Source organism: Cryptomeria japonica, unplaced genomic scaffold (assembly GCF_030272615.1).
Source record: "Cryptomeria japonica unplaced genomic scaffold, Sugi_1.0 HiC_scaffold_633, whole genome shotgun sequence".
Classification (NCBI taxonomy): domain Eukaryota; kingdom Viridiplantae; phylum Streptophyta; class Pinopsida; order Cupressales; family Cupressaceae; genus Cryptomeria; species Cryptomeria japonica.
The window spans coordinates 32,501-51,645 of record NW_026729433.1 but is presented as its reverse complement, the minus strand read 5'-3'; the positions used below and the strand labels follow the sequence as shown (position 1 = coordinate 51,645).

Genomic DNA, 19,145 nt, shown 5'->3' with positions numbered 1-19,145 from the left:
TCGGTGTGCACCTCGGCCAGTGCGCGCTCGGTCGAGTCGCGCACGTTGGCCAAGGTGCACGGTGATGTTTCTTACTCTAAGGTTCCGCACCAGACGCCCGGGACAGGTGAGCGAAGCTGGGCGGGGCCGGGTGCGCGGCCGGGGCAGGTGCACGCAGCTGGAGAGAGCTTTGGAGCACACCAGAGGTGCGCACCTTGGAGCACACTTCGGAGCGCACCAATGATGCGCTCCATTCAAAAGTTTCCTGAAAAGGCAAAAAAAGTTGAGATTATAGAATTTCCCACTTGAGAGATTGTAAAAAAAAAAAATTTAAAATGAAGGAAACGCGGGTGCCAAGGTGTGCGCGCCCGGGTGCGCAGCCCAGCCAAGGTGTGCGCACCAAGGCGCCCACCCTGGCGAAGGTGCACGCAAGGTGCGCACCCGAGGCAAACCGGACAATTAACCCAACTTTCGACTTCGCGCGCACCTGCGCACCTTGGAGCGCACTTCGGAGCGCTCCTTGTTGCGCACCAATCTTGGGCACCTCGGAGTGCACCATGGCGCCCACCAAGGTGCGCACCCGGGGCAAACCGAGCTCCGACTTCGTGCGCACCTTGGAGCGCACGAAAGGTGCGCACCATGGCGCCCACCAAGGTGCGCAGCCCAGCCAAGGCGTGCGCATCAAGGTGCGCACCCTGGCGAAGGTGCGCACCCGGGGCAAACCGAGCTCCGACTTCGTGCGCACCTTGGAGCGCACAAAGGGTGCGCAACCCAGCCAAGGTGTGCGCACCCCGGGCAAACCGAGCTCCGAATCGTGCGCACCTTGGAGCACACTTCGGAGCCCTCCTTGGTGCGCACCGATGTTGCGCACCTCGGAGCGCACCCGGGGAAAACAATGCAATTAACCCGACTTTCGACTTCGTGGGCACCTCGGAGCGCTCTCGGGTTCGCACCTCGGAGCACACCGAGGTGCGCACCTTTGATGCGCTGCCTTCACCAATTTCCAGAAAAGGCAAGAAAACATTGAGAAGGTGTGCGCACCGAGGTGCCCACCCTGGCGAAGGTGCACGCGAGGTGCGCACCCGGGGCAAACCGGGCTCCGACTTCGTGCACGCCATGCTGCGCACCTTGGAGGGCCATGGTGCGCACCTTGGAGCACACTTCGGAGCGCTCAATGGTGCCCAACCCAGCCAAGGTGCCCACCGCGGCGAAGGTGCACGCGAGGTGCGCACCCGGGGCAAACCGGGCTCCGACTTCGTGCACGCCGCACCTTGGAGCACACTTCGGAGCGCTCCTTGGTGCGCACCAGGGCGCGCAACCCAGCCGAGGTGCCCACCCCGGCGAAGGTGCACGCGGGGTGCGCACCCGAGGCAAACCGGGCTCCGACTTCGTGCACGCCATGGTGCCCACCGCGGCGAAGGTGCACGCGAGGTGCGCACCCGGGGCAAACCGGGCTCCGACTTCGTGCACGCCGCACCTTGGAGCACACTTCGGAGCGCTCCTTGGTGCGCACCAGGGCGCGCAACCCAGCCGAGGTGCCCACCCCGGCGAAGGTGCACGCGAGGTGCGCACCCGGGGCAAACCGGGCTCCGACTTCGTGCACGCCATGGTGCCCACCGCGGCGAAGGTGCACGCGAGGTGCGCACCCGGGGCAAACCGGGCTCCGACTTCGTGCACGCCGCACCTTGGAGCACACTTCGGAGCGCTCCTTGGTGCGCACCATGGTGCCCACCAGGGCGCGCAACCCCGCCGAAGGTGCACGCGAGGTGCGCACCCGGGGCAAACCGGGCTCCGACTTCGTGCACGCCGCACCTTGGAGCACACTTCGGAGCGCTCCTTGGTGCGCACCAGGGCGCGCAACCCCGCCGAAGGTGCACGCGAGGTGCGCACCCGGGGCAAACCGGGCTCCGACTTCGTGCACGCCATGGTGCGCACCAGGGTGCCCACCGCGGCGAAGGTGCGCACCCGGGGCAAACCGGGCTCCGACTTCGTGCACGCCGCACCTTGGAGCACACTTCGGAGCGCTCCTTGGTGCGCACCAGGGCGCGCAACCCAGCCGAGGTGCCCACCCCGGCGAAGGTGCACGCGAGGTGCGCACCCGGGGCAAACCGGGCTCCGACTTCGTGCACGCCATGGTGCCCACCGCGGCGAAGGTGCGCACCCGGGGCAAACCGGGCTAGGACTTCGTGCACGCCGCACCTTGGAGCACACTTCGGAGCGCTCCTTGGTGCGCACCATGGTGCCCACCAGGCCGCGCAACCCAGCCAAGGTGTGCGCACCAAGGTGCACGCGAGGTGCGCACCCGGGGCAAACCGGGGTCCGGCTTCGTGCACGCCGCACCTTGGAGCACACATCGGGGCGCTCCCGGGTTCGCACCGGCGTTGCGCACCGTGGTGGGCACCTCGGAGCGCACCGTGGTGGGCACCTCGGAGCACACCAAGGTGGGCAGCGAGGTGCGCACCTTTGATGCGATGCCTTCACTAATTTCCATAAAAGGCAAAAGAAAACGAGATTTTAAAATTTCCGTTTTGAAAGATAGTGAGAAAAAGGGAATGCTGGTGCCATCTTGAGCCCGCCCTGGTGCGCAGCCCAGCCAAGGTGTGCGCACCAAGGTGCCCACCCTGGCGAAGGTGCGCGCCCGGGCAATTAACCCAACTTCCAACTTCGCGCGCGCCAGGGTGGGAGCGCACCCAACAACCGGGCCTGGGAAGAGCCAATGCGAGAAACCCCACCAAACGCTCTGACAAAAAAAGAGGGGGCGCTCCAGTAACCCCGCTTCGGAGCGCACCCTGGGCAAACCCAGCCAGGGTGCCCACCCCGGCCAAGGTGCAGGCGAGGTGCGCACCCGGGGCAAACCGGGCTCCGACAACGTGCACGCCGCACCTTGGAGCACACTTCGTAGCGCTCCCGGGTGCGCACCTCAGAGCACACCAAGGTGGGCAGCGAGGTGCGCACCTTTGATGCGCTGCCTTCACTAATTTCCAGAAAAGGCAAAAAAAAGAGGAGATTTTAAAATTTCCGTTTTGAAAGATAGTGAAAAAAACGGAACGCGGGTGCCATCTTGAGCCCGCCCGGGTGCACAGCCCAGGTAAGGTGCCCACCCTGGCAAAGGTGCGCACCCGGGCAATTAACCCTACTTCCGACTTCGTGCGCGCCAGGGTGGCAACCGGGCCTGGGAAGAGCCAATGCGAGAAACCCCACCAAACGCTCCGACAAAAAAAGAGGCGGCGCTCCAATAACCCCGCTTCGGAGCGCAGCCGGGGCAAACCCAGCCAAGGTGCCCACCCCGACGAAGGTGCACGCGAGGTGCGCACCCGGGGCAAACCGGGCTCCGACAACGTGCACGCAGCACCTTGGAGCACACTTCGAAGCACTCCCGGGTGCCCACCGGCGTTGCGCACCGTGGTGGGCAGCGAGGTGCGCACCTTTGATGCGCTGCCTTCACTAATTTCCAGAAAAGGCAAAAAAAAATGAGATTTTAAAATTTCCGTTTTGAAAGATAGTGAAAAAAACGGAACGCGGGTGCCATCTTGAGCCCGCCCTGGTGCGCAGCCCAGGCAAGGCATGCGCACCAAGGTGCCCACCCGCGGTGCACACCCGGGGCAAACCGGGCTCCGACTTCGTGCAGGCCGCACCTTGGAGCACACTTCGGAGCGCTCCTTGGTGCGCACCATGGTGCCCACCAGGGCGCACCCGGGGCAAACCGGGCTCCGACTTCGTGCACGCCGCACCTTGGAGCACACATCGGAGCGCTCCCAGGTTCGCACCAGCGTTGCGCACCTTTGATGCGCTGCCTTCACTAATTTCCAGAAAAGGCAAAAAAAAACGATATTTTAAAATTTCCGTTCTGAAAGATAGTGAAAAAAACGGAACGCGGGTGCCATCTTGAGCCCTTCCTGGTGCGCAGCCCAGGCAAGTTGTGCGCACCAAGGTGCCCACCCTGGCGGAGGTGCGCGCCCGGGGCAAACCGGGCTCCGACTTCGTGCACTGCATGGTGCCCACCAAGGCGCGCAACCCAGCCAAGGTGCCCACCGCAGCGAAGGTGCACGCGAGGTGCGCACCCGAGGTGCACACCCGGGGCAAACCGAGCTCCGACTTCGTGCACGCCGCACCTTGGAGCACACTTCAGAGCGCTCCTTGGTGCGCACCAGGGCGCGCAACCCAGCCAAGGTGCTCACCCCGGCGAAGGTGCACGCGAGGTGCGCACCCGGGGCAAGCCGGGCTCGGACTTTGTGCACGCCGCACCTTGGAGCACACATCGGAGCGCTCCCGGGTTCGCACCAGCATTGCGCACCTTTGATGCGCTGCCTTCACTAATTTCCAGAAAAGGCAAAAAAAAAAAAAAAAACGAGATTTTAAAATTTCCGTTTTGAAAGATAGTGAAAAAAACGGAACGCGGGTGCCATCTTGAGCCCGCCCTGGTGTGCAGCCCAGGCAAGTTGTGCGCACCAAGGCACCCACCCTGGCCAAGGTGGGTCACGGGGTGGGTCCTAGGGTGGGTAACGGGGTGGGTACTAAGGTGCGTGCCAAGGTGGGTCATGGGGTGGGTGCCAAGGTGGGCACCAGGGTGGGTGTGCACCAACCCTAGCCAGGGTAGGTCACGGGGTGGTTGTCGGGGTGGGCGTCAAGGAGCCAAGGTGGGTGGCAAGTAGCCAAGTTGCGTGCCAAGGTGGGTGTCGGGGTGGGTGCCAAGGATCCAAGGTGGGTGCCAAGGAACCAAGGTGGGTGTCTGGGTGGGTGCCGAGGTGGGAGCCAGGGTGGGTCCCAAGGTGAGTGCAAAGGTGGGTGCCAGGGTCAAGGTGAGTGCCAATGTGGGTTCCAAGGTGCCAGGGTCAGGGTGAGTGCCAATGTGGGTTCAAAGGTGCTAAGTTGGGTGCGAGGTTGGGTGCGAGGGTGGGTGGGTGCCAAGGTGTGCTAGGTGGAAGCCCGGGTGGGTCGGCATCCCATGGGTGTCGAGTTGGGTGCCTGATGGGTGCTTCTTGTCAAGTTTTAGTCGTCGGGACTCATTTCGAGCCTTAGAGGTCGTTTCTTGTCCGGTTGCCCTGTCTTCGACCTGGGAACCCAATTTTGGTCCTCGGGTCCCATTTTTTTTTGTCTCGCATCCCACTTTTGGCCTGTGGCCTTTTCGGGGTCGATTCTCGTTTTGGGCATCAGAGCATGTTTCTTCTCCTAAAACCCAATATTTGTTTATTAAGTCTCGGAACACATTTTTGTTCTCGTGGACCCATCATGGGTCTTGGAACGCATTTGTGGTCCTTGGGTCCCATTTTGCATCCCGAAACTTGTGTTTTGGTGCTTGATCCCTATTTTGGGTGCCCACCTTGCACCAAGTGCGCACCCGGGGCAAACCGAGCGCCTTGGTGCACCGGGGCAAGATCGAGCGTGCACCCGAGGCGCCCCGAACATGCACCAAGGTGCACTCGGCCCACATGTGAGCGCAGGTCGTTGCGCCCGAGGTGGTGTGTGGGCACCGCGTTGCAGACGGGACACTGCACGCACACGACGCCCCGTCCAGGTGCACGCACGTAGGCCGGGCCGGGTGCACACCCGACGCCCTAGCAAGGTGCGCGCACCCGGGCAGGGCTCACACTTGGCGAACGGGGCGCACTTCGCGAGGGAGGGTGTGCACCTCGACGGGGGTGGGTGGCCGGGGTGGATTCGCACGTGGGTCGCGGTTTGCTAAGTACACACTGCGACAAGCTCATAACGGGTGCGATCATACCAGCGTTAGTGCACCGGATCCCATCAGAACTCCGCAGTTAAGCGCGCTTGGGCCGGAGTAGTACTGGGATGGGTGACCTCCCGGGAAGTCCCGGTGTTGCACCCTTTTTTAGTTTTTCGCCGGGCGTCGCAATGCTATTTGAATAAACCTTTTGCCCGTTTGCGTTCTCGTCGGGGCCGGGCCGGGCCGGGGTGCGCTGCCCGCACTACCGCGCGCGCGGGGGCGACACCGAGCGCGCACCCGAGGCGCCCCGAGCACACAGGCCACGGTGCAACCCGGGCGTTGTGCGCGCACCCCGGTGCGCCCGAGGTGCTGCGCGCGCACCCAGGTGAAATCGGTGTGCACCTCGGCCAGTGCGCGCTCGGTCGAGTCGCGCACGTTGGCCAAGGTGCACGGTGATGTTTCTTACTCTAAGGTTCCGCACCAGACGCCCGGGACAGGTGAGCGAAGCTGGGCGGGGCCGGGTGCGCGGCCGGGGCAGGTGCACGCAGCTGGAGAGAGCTTTGGAGCACACCAGAGGTGCGCACCTTGGAGCACACTTCGGAGCGCACCAATGATGCGCTCCATTCAAAAGTTTCCTGAAAAGGCAAAAAAAGTTGAGATTATAGAATTTCCCACTTGAGAGATTGTAAAAAAAAAAAATTTTAAATGAAGGAAACGCGGGTGCCAAGGTGTGCGCGCCCGGGTGCGCAGCCCAGCCAAGGTGTGCGCACCAAGGCGCCCACCCTGGCGAAGGTGCACGCAAGGTGCGCACCCGAGGCAAACCGGACAATTAACCCAACTTTCGACTTCGCGCGCACCTGCGCACCTTGGAGCGCACTTCGGAGCGCTCCTTGGTGCGCACCAATCTTGGGCACCTCGGAGTGCACCATGGCGCCCACCAAGGTGCGCACCCGGGGCAAACCGAGCTCCGACTTCGTGCGCACCTTGGAGCGCACGAAAGGTGCGCACCATGGCGCCCACCAAGGTGCGCAGCCCAGCCAAGGCGTGCGCATCAAGGTGCGCACCCTGGCGAAGGTGCGCACCCGGGGCAAACCGAGCTCCGACTTCGTGCGCACCTTGGAGCGCACAAAGGGTGCGCAACCCAGCCAAGGTGTGCGCACCCCGGGCAAACCGAGCTCCGAATCGTGCGCACCTTGGAGCACACTTCGGAGCCCTCCTTGGTGCGCACCGATGTTGCGCACCTCGGAGCGCACCCGGGGAAAACAATGCAATTAACCCGACTTTCGACTTCGTGGGCACCTCGGAGCGCTCTCGGGTTCGCACCTCGGAGCACACCGAGGTGCGCACCTTTGATGCGCTGCCTTCACCAATTTCCAGAAAAGGCAAGAAAACATTGAGAAGGTGTGCGCACCGAGGTGCCCACCCTGGCGAAGGTGCACGCGAGGTGCGCACCCGGGGCAAACCGGGCTCCGACTTCGTGCACGCCATGCTGCGCACCTTGGAGGGCCATGGTGCGCACCTTGGAGCACACTTCGGAGCGCTCAATGGTGCCCAACCCAGCCAAGGTGCCCACCGCGGCGAAGGTGCACGCGAGGTGCGCACCCGGGGTAAACCGGGCTCCGACTTCGTGCACGCCGCACCTTGGAGCACACTTCGGAGCGCTCCTTGGTGCGCACCAGGGCGCGCAACCCAGCCGAGGTGCCCACCCCGGCGAAGGTGCACGCGGGGTGCGCACCCGGGGCAAACCGGGCTCCGACTTCGTGCACGCCATGGTGCCCACCGCGGCGAAGGTGCACGCGAGGTGCGCACCCGGGGCAAACCGGGCTCCGACTTCGTGCACGCCGCACCTTGGAGCACACTTCGGAGCGCTCCTTGGTGCGCACCAGGGCGCGCAACCCAGCCGAGGTGCCCACCCCAGCGAAGGTGCACGCGAGGTGCGCACCCGGGGCAAACCGGGCTCCGACTTCGTGCACGCCATGGTGCCCACCGCGGCGAAGGTGCACGCGAGGTGCGCACCCGGGGCAAACCGGGCTCCGACTTCGTGCACGCCATGGTGCCCACCGCGGCGAAGGTGCACGCGAGGTGCGCACCCGGGGCAAACCGGGCTCCGACTTCGTGCACGCCGCACCTTGGAGCACACTTCGGAGCGCTCCTTGGTGCGCACCATGGTGCCCACCAGGGCGCGCAACCCCGCCGAAGGTGCACGCGAGGTGCGCACCCGGGGCAAACCGGGCTCCGACTTCGTGCACGCCGCACCTTGGAGCACACTTCGGAGCGCTCCTTGGTGCGCACCAGGGCGCGCAACCCCGCCGAAGGTGCACGCGAGGTGCGCACCCGGGGCAAACCGGGCTCCGACTTCGTGCACGCCATGGTGCGCACCAGGGTGCCCACCGCGGCGAAGGTGCGCACCCGGGGCAAACCGGGCTCCGACTTCGTGCACGCCGCACCTTGGAGCACACTTCGGAGCGCTCCTTGGTGCGCACCAGGGCGCGCAACCCAGCCGAGGTGCCCACCCCGGCGAAGGTGCACGCGAGGTGCGCACCCGGGGCAAACCGGGCTCCGACTTCGTGCACGCCATGGTGCCCACCGCGGCGAAGGTGCGCACCCGGGGCAAACCGGGCTAGGACTTCGTGCACGCCGCACCTTGGAGCACACTTCGGAGCGCTCCTTGGTGCGCACCATGGTGCCCACCAGGCCGCGCAACCCAGCCAAGGTGTGCGCACCAAGGTGCACGCGAGGTGCGCACCCGGGGCAAACCGGGGTCCGGCTTCGTGCACGCCGCACCTTGGAGCACACATCGGGGCGCTCCCGGGTTCGCACCGGCGTTGCGCACCGTGGTGGGCACCTCGGAGCGCACCGTGGTGGGCACCTCGGAGCACACCAAGGTGGGCAGCGAGGTGCGCACCTTTGATGCGATGCCTTCACTAATTTCCATAAAAGGCAAAAGAAAACGAGATTTTAAAATTTCCGTTTTGAAAGATAGTGAGAAAAAGGGAATGCTGGTGCCATCTTGAGCCCGCCCTGGTGCGCAGCCCAGCCAAGGTGTGCGCACCAAGGTGCCCACCCTGGCGAAGGTGCGCGCCCGGGCAATTAACCCAACTTCCAACTTCGCGCGCGCCAGGGTGGGAGCGCACCCAACAACCGGGCCTGGGAAGAGCCAATGCGAGAAACCCCACCAAACGCTCTGACAAAAAAAGAGGGGGCGCTCCAGTAACCCCGCTTCGGAGCGCACCCTGGGCAAACCCAGCCAGGGTGCCCACCCCGGCCAAGGTGCAGGCGAGGTGCGCACCCGGGGCAAACCGGGCTCCGACAACGTGCACGCCGCACCTTGGAGCACACTTCGTAGCGCTCCCGGGTGCGCACCTCAGAGCACACCAAGGTGGGCAGCGAGGTGCGCACCTTTGATGCGCTGCCTTCACTAATTTCCAGAAAAGGCAAAAAAAAGAGGAGATTTTAAAATTTCCGTTTTGAAAGATAGTGAAAAAAACGGAACGCGGGTGCCATCTTGAGCCCGCCCTGGTGCACAGCCCAGGTAAGGTGCCCACCCTGGCAAAGGTGCGCACCCGGGCAATTAACCCTACTTCCGACTTCGTGCGCGCCAGGGTGGCAACCGGGCCTGGGAAGAGCCAATGCGAGAAACCCCACCAAACGCTCCGACAAAAAAAGAGGCGGCGCTCCAATAACCCCGCTTCGGAGCGCAGCCGGGGCAAACCCAGCCAAGGTGCCCACCCCGACGAAGGTGCACGCGAGGTGCGCACCCGGGGCAAACCGGGCTCCGACAACGTGCACGCAGCACCTTGGAGCACACTTCGAAGCACTCCCGGGTGCCCACCGGCGTTGCGCACCGTGGTGGGCAGCGAGGTGCGCACCTTTGATGCGCTGCCTTCACTAATTTCCAGAAAAGGCAAAAAAAAATGAGATTTTAAAATTTCCGTTTTGAAAGATAGTGAAAAAAACGGAACGCGGGTGCCATCTTGAGCCCGCCCTGGTGCGCAGCCCAGGCAAGGCATGCGCACCAAGGTGCCCACCCGCGGTGCACACCCGGGGCAAACCGGGCTCCGACTTCGTGCAGGCCGCACCTTGGAGCACACTTCGGAGCGCTCCTTGGTGCGCACCATGGTGCCCACCAGGGCGCACCCGGGGCAAACCGGGCTCCGACTTCGTGCACGCCGCACCTTGGAGCACACATCGGAGCGCTCCCAGGTTCGCACCAGCGTTGCGCACCTTTGATGCGCTGCCTTCACTAATTTCCAGAAAAGGCAAAAAAAAACGATATTTTAAAATTTCCGTTCTGAAAGATAGTGAAAAAAACGGAACGCGGGTGCCATCTTGAGCCCTTCCTGGTGCGCAGCCCAGGCAAGTTGTGCGCACCAAGGTGCCCACCCTGGCGGAGGTGCGCGCCCGGGGCAAACCGGGCTCCGACTTCGTGCACTGCATGGTGCCCACCAAGGCGCGCAACCCAGCCAAGGTGCCCACCGCAGCGAAGGTGCACGCGAGGTGCGCACCCGAGGTGCACACCCGGGGCAAACCGAGCTCCGACTTCGTGCACGCCGCACCTTGGAGCACACTTCAGAGCGCTCCTTGGTGCGCACCAGGGCGCGCAACCCAGCCAAGGTGCTCACCCCGGCGAAGGTGCACGCGAGGTGCGCACCCGGGGCAAGCCGGGCTCGGACTTTGTGCACGCCGCACCTTGGAGCACACATCGGAGCGCTCCCGGGTTCGCACCAGCATTGCGCACCTTTGATGCGCTGCCTTCACTAATTTCCAGAAAAGGCAAAAAAAAAAAAAAAACGAGATTTTAAAATTTCCGTTTTGAAAGATAGTGAAAAAAACGGAACGCGGGTGCCATCTTGAGCCCGCCCTGGTGTGCAGCCCAGGCAAGTTGTGCGCACCAAGGCACCCACCCTGGCCAAGGTGGGTCACGGGGTGGGTCCTAGGGTGGGTAACGGGGTGGGTACTAAGGTGCGTGCCAAGGTGGGTCATGGGGTGGGTGCCAAGGTGGGCACCAGGGTGGGTGTGCACCAACCCTAGCCAGGGTAGGTCACGGGGTGGTTGTCGGGGTGGGCGTCAAGGAGCCAAGGTGGGTGGCAAGTAGCCAAGTTGCGTGCCAAGGTGGGTGTCGGGGTGGGTGCCAAGGATCCAAGGTGGGTGCCAAGGAACCAAGGTGGGTGTCTGGGTGGGTGCCGAGGTGGGAGCCAGGGTGGGTCCCAAGGTGAGTGCAAAGGTGGGTGCCAGGGTCAAGGTGAGTGCCAATGTGGGTTCCAAGGTGCCAGGGTCAGGGTGAGTGCCAATGTGGGTTCAAAGGTGCTAAGTTGGGTGCGAGGTTGGGTGCGAGGGTGGGTGGGTGCCAAGGTGTGCTAGGTGGAAGCCCGGGTGGGTCGGCATCCCATGGGTGTCGAGTTGGGTGCCTGATGGGTGCTTCTTGTCAAGTTTTAGTCGTCGGGACTCATTTCGAGCCTTAGAGGTCGTTTCTTGTCCGGTTGCCCTGTCTTCGACCTGGGAACCCAATTTTGGTCCTCGGGTCCCATTTTTTTTTGTCTCGCATCCCACTTTTGGCCTGTGGCCTTTTCGGGGTCGATTCTCGTTTTGGGCATCAGAGCATGTTTCTTCTCCTAAAACCCAATATTTGTTTATTAAGTCTCGGAACACATTTTTGTTCTCGTGGACCCATCATGGGTCTTGGAACGCATTTGTGGTCCTTGGGTCCCATTTTGCATCCCGAAACTTGTGTTTTGGTGCTTGATCCCTATTTTGGGTGCCCACCTTGCACCAAGTGCGCACCCGGGGCAAACCGAGCGCCTTGGTGCACCGGGGCAAGATCGAGCGTGCACCCGAGGCGCCCCGAACATGCACCAAGGTGCACTCGGCCCACATGTGAGCGCAGGTCGTTGCGCCCGAGGTGGTGTGTGGGCACCGCGTTGCAGACGGGACACTGCACGCACACGACGCCCCGTCCAGGTGCACGCACGTAGGCCGGGCCGGGTGCACACCCGACGCCCTAGCAAGGTGCGCGCACCCGGGCAGGGCTCACACTTGGCGAACGGGGCGCACTTCGCGAGGGAGGGTGTGCACCTCGACGGGGGTGGGTGGCCGGGGTGGATTCGCACGTGGGTCGCGGTTTGCTAAGTACACACTGCGACAAGCTCATAACGGGTGCGATCATACCAGCGTTAGTGCACCGGATCCCATCAGAACTCCGCAGTTAAGCGCGCTTGGGCCGGAGTAGTACTGGGATGGGTGACCTCCCGGGAAGTCCCGGTGTTGCACCCTTTCTTAGTTTTTCGCCGGGCGTCGCAATGCTATTTGAATAAACCTTTTGCCCGTTTGCGTTCTCGTCGGGGCCGGGCCGGGCCGGGGTGCGCTGCCCGCACTACCGCGCGCGCGGGGGGCGACACCGAGCGCGCACCCGAGGCGCCCCGAGCACACAGGCCACGGTGCAACCCGGGCGTTGTGCGCGCACCCCGGTGCGCCCGAGGTGCTGCGCGCGCACCCAGGTGAAATCGGTGTGCACCTCGGCCAGTGCGCGCTCGGTCGAGTCGCGCACGTTGGCCAAGGTGCACGGTGATGTTTCTTACTCTAAGGTTCCGCACCAGACGCCCGGGACAGGTGAGCGAAGCTGGGCGGGGCCGGGTGCGCGGCCGGGGCAGGTGCACGCAGCTGGAGAGAGCTTTGGAGCACACCAGAGGTGCGCACCTTGGAGCACACTTCGGAGCGCACCAATGATGCGCTCCATTCAAAAGTTTCCTGAAAAGGCAAAAAAAGTTGAGATTATAGAATTTCCCACTTGAGAGATTGTAAAAAAAAAAAATTTAAAATGAAGGAAACGCGGGTGCCAAGGTGTGCGCGCCCGGGTGCGCAGCCCAGCCAAGGTGTGCGCACCAAGGCGCCCACCCTGGCGAAGGTGCACGCAAGGTGCGCACCCGAGGCAAACCGGACAATTAACCCAACTTTCGACTTCGCGCGCACCTGCGCACCTTGGAGCGCACTTCGGAGCGCTCCTTGGTGCGCACCAATCTTGGGCACCTCGGAGTGCACCATGGCGCCCACCAAGGTGCGCACCCGGGGCAAACCGAGCTCCGACTTCGTGCGCACCTTGGAGCGCACGAAAGGTGCGCACCATGGCGCCCACCAAGGTGCGCAGCCCAGCCAAGGCGTGCGCATCAAGGTGCGCACCCTGGCGAAGGTGCGCACCCGGGGCAAACCGAGCTCCGACTTCGTGCGCACCTTGGAGCGCACAAAGGGTGCGCAACCCAGCCAAGGTGTGCGCACCCCGGGCAAACCGAGCTCCGAATCGTGCGCACCTTGGAGCACACTTCGGAGCCCTCCTTGGTGCGCACCGATGTTGCGCACCTCGGAGCGCACCCGGGGAAAACAATGCAATTAACCCGACTTTCGACTTCGTGGGCACCTCGGAGCGCTCTCGGGTTCGCACCTCGGAGCACACCGAGGTGCGCACCTTTGATGCGCTGCCTTCACCAATTTCCAGAAAAGGCAAGAAAACATTGAGAAGGTGTGCGCACCGAGGTGCCCACCCTGGCGAAGGTGCACGCGAGGTGCACACCCGGGGCAAACCGGGCTCCGACTTCGTGCACGCCATGCTGCGCACCTTGGAGGGCCATGGTGCGCACCTTGGAGCACACTTCGGAGCGCTCAATGGTGCCCAACCCAGCCAAGGTGCCCACCGCGGCGAAGGTGCACGCGAGGTGCGCACCCGGGGCAAACCGGGCTCCGACTTCGTGCACGCCGCACCTTGGAGCACACTTCGGAGCGCTCCTTGGTGCGCACCAGGGCGCGCAACCCAGCCGAGGTGCCCACCCCGGCGAAGGTGCACGCGGGGTGCGCACCCGGGGCAAACCGGGCTCCGACTTCGTGCACGCCATGGTGCCCACCGCGGCGAAGGTGCACGCGAGGTGCGCACCCGGGGCAAACCGGGCTCCGACTTCGTGCACGCCGCACCTTGGAGCACACTTCGGAGCGCTCCTTGGTGCGCACCAGGGCGCGCAACCCAGCCGAGGTGCCCACCCCGGCGAAGGTGCACGCGAGGTGCGCACCCGGGGCAAACCGGGCTCCGACTTCGTGCACGCCATGGTGCCCACCGCGGCGAAGGTGCACGCGAGGTGCGCACCCGGGGCAAACCGGGCTCCGACTTCGTGCACGCCGCACCTTGGAGCACACTTCGGAGCGCTCCTTGGTGCGCACCATGGTGCCCACCAGGGCGCGCAACCCCGCCGAAGGTGCACGCGAGGTGCGCACCCGGGGCAAACCGGGCTCCGACTTCGTGCACGCCGCACCTTGGAGCACACTTCGGAGCGCTCCTTGGTGCGCACCAGGGCGCGCAACCCCGCCGAAGGTGCACGCGAGGTGCGCACCCGGGGCAAACCGGGCTCCGACTTCGTGCACGCCATGGTGCGCACCAGGGTGCCCACCGCGGCGAAGGTGCGCACCCGGGGCAAACCGGGCTCCGACTTCGTGCACGCCGCACCTTGGAGCACACTTCGGAGCGCTCCTTGGTGCGCACCAGGGCGCGCAACCCAGCCGAGGTGCCCACCCCGGCGAAGGTGCACGCGAGGTGCGCACCCGGGGCAAACCGGGCTAGGACTTCGTGCACGCCGCACCTTGGAGCACACTTTGGAGCGCTCCTTGGTGCGCACCATGGTGCCCACCAGGCCGCGCAACCCAGCCAAGGTGTGCGCACCAAGGTGCACGCGAGGTGCGCACCCGGGGCAAACCGGGGTCCGGCTTCGTGCACGCCGCACCTTGGAGCACACATCGGGGCGCTCCCGGGTTCGCACCGGCGTTGCGCACCGTGGTGGGCACCTCGGAGCGCACCGTGGTGGGCACCTCGGAGCACACCAAGGTGGGCAGCGAGGTGCGCACCTTTGATGCGATGCTTTCACTAATTTCCATAAAAGGCAAAAAAAAACGAGATTTTAAAATTTCCGTTTTGAAAGATAGTGAGAAAAAGGGAATGCTGGTGCCATCTTGAGCCCGCCCTGGTGCGCAGCCCAGCCAAGGTGTGCGCACCAAGGTGCCCACCCTGGCGAAGGTGCGCGCCCGGGCAATTAACCCAACTTCCAACTTCGCGCGCGCCAGGGTGGGAGCGCACCCAACAACCGGGCCTGGGAAGAGCCAATGCGAGAAACCCCACCAAACGCTCTGACAAAAAAAGAGGGGGCGCTCCAGTAACCCCGCTTCGGAGCGCACCCTGGGCAAACCCAGCCAGGGTGCCCACCCCGGCCAAGGTGCAGGCGAGGTGCGCACCCGGGGCAAACCGGGCTCCGACAACGTGCACGCCGCACCTTGGAGCACACTTCGTAGCGCTCCCGGGTGCGCACCTCAGAGCACACCAAGGTGGGCAGCGAGGTGCGCACCTTTGATGCGCTGCCTTCACTAATTTCCAGAAAAGGCAAAAAAAAGAGGAGATTTTAAAATTTCCGTTTTGAAAGATAGTGAAAAAAACGGAACGCGGGTGCCATCTTGAGCCCGCCCTGGTGCACAGCCCAGGTAAGGTGCCCACCCTGGCAAAGGTGCGCACCCGGGCAATTAACCCTACTTCCGACTTCGTGCGCGCCAGGGTGGCAACCGGGCCTGGGAAGAGCCAATGCGAGAAACCCCACCAAACGCTCCGACAAAAAAAGAGGCGGCGCTCCAATAACCCCGCTTCGGAGCGCAGCCGGGGCAAACCCAGCCAAGGTGCCCACCCCGACGAAGGTGCACGCGAGGTGCGCACCCGGGGCAAACCGGGCTCCGACAACGTGCACGCAGCACCTTGGAGCACACTTCGAAGCACTCCCGGGTGCCCACCGGCGTTGCGCACCGTGGTGGGCAGCGAGGTGCGCACCTTTGATGCGCTGCCTTCACTAATTTCCAGAAAAGGCAAAAAAAAATGAGATTTTAAAATTTCCGTTTTGAAAGATAGTGAAAAAAACGGAACGCGGGTGCCATCTTGAGCCCGCCCTGGTGCGCAGCCCAGGCAAGGCATGCGCACCAAGGTGCCCACCCGCGGTGCACGCCCGGGGCAAACCGGGCTCCGACTTCGTGCAGGCCGCACCTTGGAGCACACTTCGGAGCGCTCCTTGGTGCGCACCATGGTGCCCACCAGGGCGCACCCGGGGCAAACCGGGCTCCGACTTCGTGCACGCCGCACCTTGGAGCACACATCGGAGCGCTCCCAGGTTCGCACCAGCGTTGCGCACCTTTGATGCGCTGCCTTCACTAATTTCCAGAAAAGGCAAAAAAAAACGATATTTTAAAATTTCCGTTCTGAAAGATAGTGAAAAAAACGGAACGCGGGTGCCATCTTGAGCCCTTCCTGGTGCGCAGCCCAGGCAAGTTGTGCGCACCAAGGTGCCCACCCTGGCGGAGGTGCGCGCCCGGGGCAAACCGGGCTCCGACTTCGTGCACTGCATGGTGCCCACCAAGGCGCGCAACCCAGCCAAGGTGCCCACCGCAGCGAGGGTGCACCCGAGGTGCACACCCGGGGCAAACCGAGCTCCGACTTCGTGCACGCCGCACCTTGGAGCACACTTCAGAGCGCTCCTTGGTGCGCACCAGGGCGCGCAACCCAGCCAAGGTGCTCACCCCGGCGAAGGTGCACGCGAGGTGCGCACCCGGGGCAAGCCGGGCTCGGACTTCGTGCACGCCGCACCTTGGAGCACACATCGGAGCGCTCCCGGGTTCGCACCAGCATTGCGCACCTTTGATGCGCTGCCTTCACTAATTTCCAGAAAAGGCAAAAAAAAAAAAAAAAACGAGATTTTAAAATTTCCGTTTTGAAAGATAGTGAAAAAAACGGAACGCGGGTGCCATCTTGAGCCCGCCCTGGTGTGCAGCCCAGGCAAGTTGTGCGCACCAAGGCACCCACCCTGGCCAAGGTGGGTCACGGGGTGGGTCCTAGGGTGGGTAACGGGGTGGGTACTAAGGTGCGTGCCAAGGTGGGTCATGGGGTGGGTGCCAAGGTGGGCACCAGGGTGGGTGTGCACCAACCCTAGCCAGGGTAGGTCACGGGGTGGTTGTCGGGGTGGGCGTCAAGGAGCCAAGGTGGGTGGCAAGTAGCCAAGTTGCGTGCCAAGGTGGGTGTCGGGGTGGGTGCCAAGGATCCAAGGTGGGTGCCAAGGAACCAAGGTGGGTGCCAGGGTCAAGGTGAGTGCCAATGTGGGTTCCAAGGTGCCAGGGTCAGGGTGAGTGCCAATGTGGGTTCAAAGGTGCTAAGTTGGGTGCGAGGTTGGGTGCGAGGGTGGGTGGGTGCCAAGGTGTGCTAGGTGGAAGCCCGGGTGGGTCGGCATCCCATGGGTGTCGAGTTGGGTGCCTGATGGGTGCTTCTTGTCAAGTTTTAGTCGTCGGGACTCATTTCGAGCCTTAGAGGTCGTTTCTTGTCCGGTTGCCCTGTCTTCGACCTGGGAACCCAATTTTGGTCCTCGGGTCCCATTTTTTTTTGTCTCGCATCCCACTTTTGGCCTGTGGCCTTTTCGGGGTCGATTCTCGTTTTGGGCATCAGAGCATGTTTCTTCTCCTAAAACCCAATATTTGTTTATTAAGTCTCGGAACACATTTTTGTTCTCGTGGACCCATCATGGGTCTTGGAACGCATTTGTGGTCCTTGGGTCCCATTTTGCATCCCGAAACTTGTGTTTTGGTGCTTGATCCCTATTTTGGGTGCCCACCTTGCACCAAGTGCGCACCCGGGGCAAACCGAGCGCCTTGGTGCACCGGGGCAAGATCGAGCGTGCACCCGAGGCGCCCCGAACATGCACCAAGGTGCACTCGGCCCACATGTGAGCGCAGGTCGTTGCGCCCGAGGTGGTGTGTGGGCACCGCGTTGCAGACGGGACACTGCACGCACACGACGCCCCGTCCAGGTGCACGCACGTAGGCCGGGCCGGGTGCACACCCGACGCCCTAGCAAGGTGCGCGCACCCGGGCAGGGCTCACACTTGGCGAACGGGGCGCACTTCGCGAGGGAGGGTGTGCACCTCGACGGGGGTGGGTGGCCGGGGTGGATTCGCACGTGGGTCGCGGTTTGCTAAGTACACACTGCGACAAGCTCATAACGGGTGCGATCATACCAGCGTTAGTGCACCGGATCCCATCAGAACTCCGCAGTTAAGCGCGCTTGGGCCGGAGTAGTACTGGGATGGGTGACCTCCCGGGAAGTCCCGGTGTTGCACCCTTTTTTAGTTTTTCGCCGGGCGTCGCAATGCTATTTGAATAAACCTTTTGCCCGTTTGCGTTCTCGTCGGGGCCGGGCCGGGCCGGGGTGCGCTGCCCGCACTACCGCGCGCGCGGGGGCGACACCGAGCGCGCACCCGAGGCGCCCCGAGCACACAGGCCACGGTGCAACCCGGGCGTTGTGCGCGCACCCCGGTGCGCCCGAGGTGCTGCGCGCGCACCCAGGTGAAATCGGTGTGCACCTCGGCCAGTGCGCGCTCGGTCGAGTCGCGCACGTTGGCCAAGGTGCACGGTGATGTTTCTTACTCTAAGGTTCCGCACCAGACGCCCGGGACAGGTGAGCGAAGCTGGGCGGGGCCGGGTGCGCGGCCGGGGCAGGTGCACGCAGCTAGAGAGAGCTTTGGAGCACACCAGAGGTGCGCACCTTGGAGCACACTTCGGAGCGCACCAATGATGCGCTCCATTCAAAAGTTTCCTGAAAAGGCAAAAAAAGTTGAGATTATAGAATTTCCCACTTGAGAGATTGTAAAAAAAAAAAATTTAAAATGAAGGAAACGCGGGTGCCAAGGTGTGCGCGCCCGGGTGCGCAGCCCAGCCAAGGTGTGCGCACCAAGGCGCCCACCCTGGCGAAGGTGCACGCAAGGTGCGCACCCGAGGCAAACCGGACAATTAACCCAACTTTCGACTTCGCGCGCACCTGCGCACCTTGGAGCGCACTTCGGAGCGCTCCTTGGTGCGCACCAATCTTGGGCACCTCGGAGTGCACCATGGCGCCCACCAAGGTGCGCACCCGGGGCAAACCGAGCTCCGACTTCGTGCGCACCTTGGAGCGCACGAAAGGTGCGCACCATGGCGCCCACCAAGGTGCGCAGCCCAGCCAAGGCGTGCGCATCAAGGTGCGCACCCTGGCGAAGGTGCGCACCCGGGGCAAACCGAGCTCCGACTTCGTGCGCACCTTGGAGCGCACAAAGGGTGCGCAACCCAGCCAAGGTGTGCGCACCCCGGGCAAACCGAGCTCCGAATCGTGCGCACCTTGGAGCACACTTCGGAGCCCTCCTTGGTGCGCACCGATGTTGCGCACCTCGGAGCGCACCCGGGGAAAACAATGCAATTAACCCGACTTTCGACTTCGTGGGCACCTCGGAGCGCTCTCGGGTTCGCACCTCGGAGCACACCGAGGTGCGCACCTTTGATGCGCTGCCTTCACCAATTTCCAGAAAAGGCAAGAAAACATTGAGAAGGTGTGCGCACCGAGGTGCCCACCCTGGCGAAGGTGCACGCGAGGTGCGCACCCGGGGCAAACCGGGCTCCGACTTCGTGCACGCCATGCTGC

At 63.5% G+C, this 19,145-nt stretch overlaps 3 non-coding genes across 3 annotated transcripts; all 3 read left to right on the top strand.

Moving 5' to 3' along the window:
• Positions 1 to 5,687: 5,687 nt before the first annotated feature.
• On the top strand, positions 5,688 to 5,806 carry LOC131872509 (5S ribosomal RNA). Its single transcript, XR_009370650.1, has one exon. It is a non-coding gene; the product is annotated as a 5S ribosomal RNA (ribosomal RNA).
• Positions 5,807 to 11,795: 5,989 nt separating this feature from the next.
• On the top strand, positions 11,796 to 11,914 carry LOC131872519 (5S ribosomal RNA). Its single transcript, XR_009370660.1, has one exon. It is a non-coding gene; the product is annotated as a 5S ribosomal RNA (ribosomal RNA).
• A 5,781-nt stretch (positions 11,915 to 17,695) lies between these two features.
• On the top strand, positions 17,696 to 17,814 carry LOC131872518 (5S ribosomal RNA). Its single transcript, XR_009370659.1, has one exon. It is a non-coding gene; the product is annotated as a 5S ribosomal RNA (ribosomal RNA).
• The last annotated feature ends 1,331 nt before the right edge of the window (positions 17,815 to 19,145 follow it).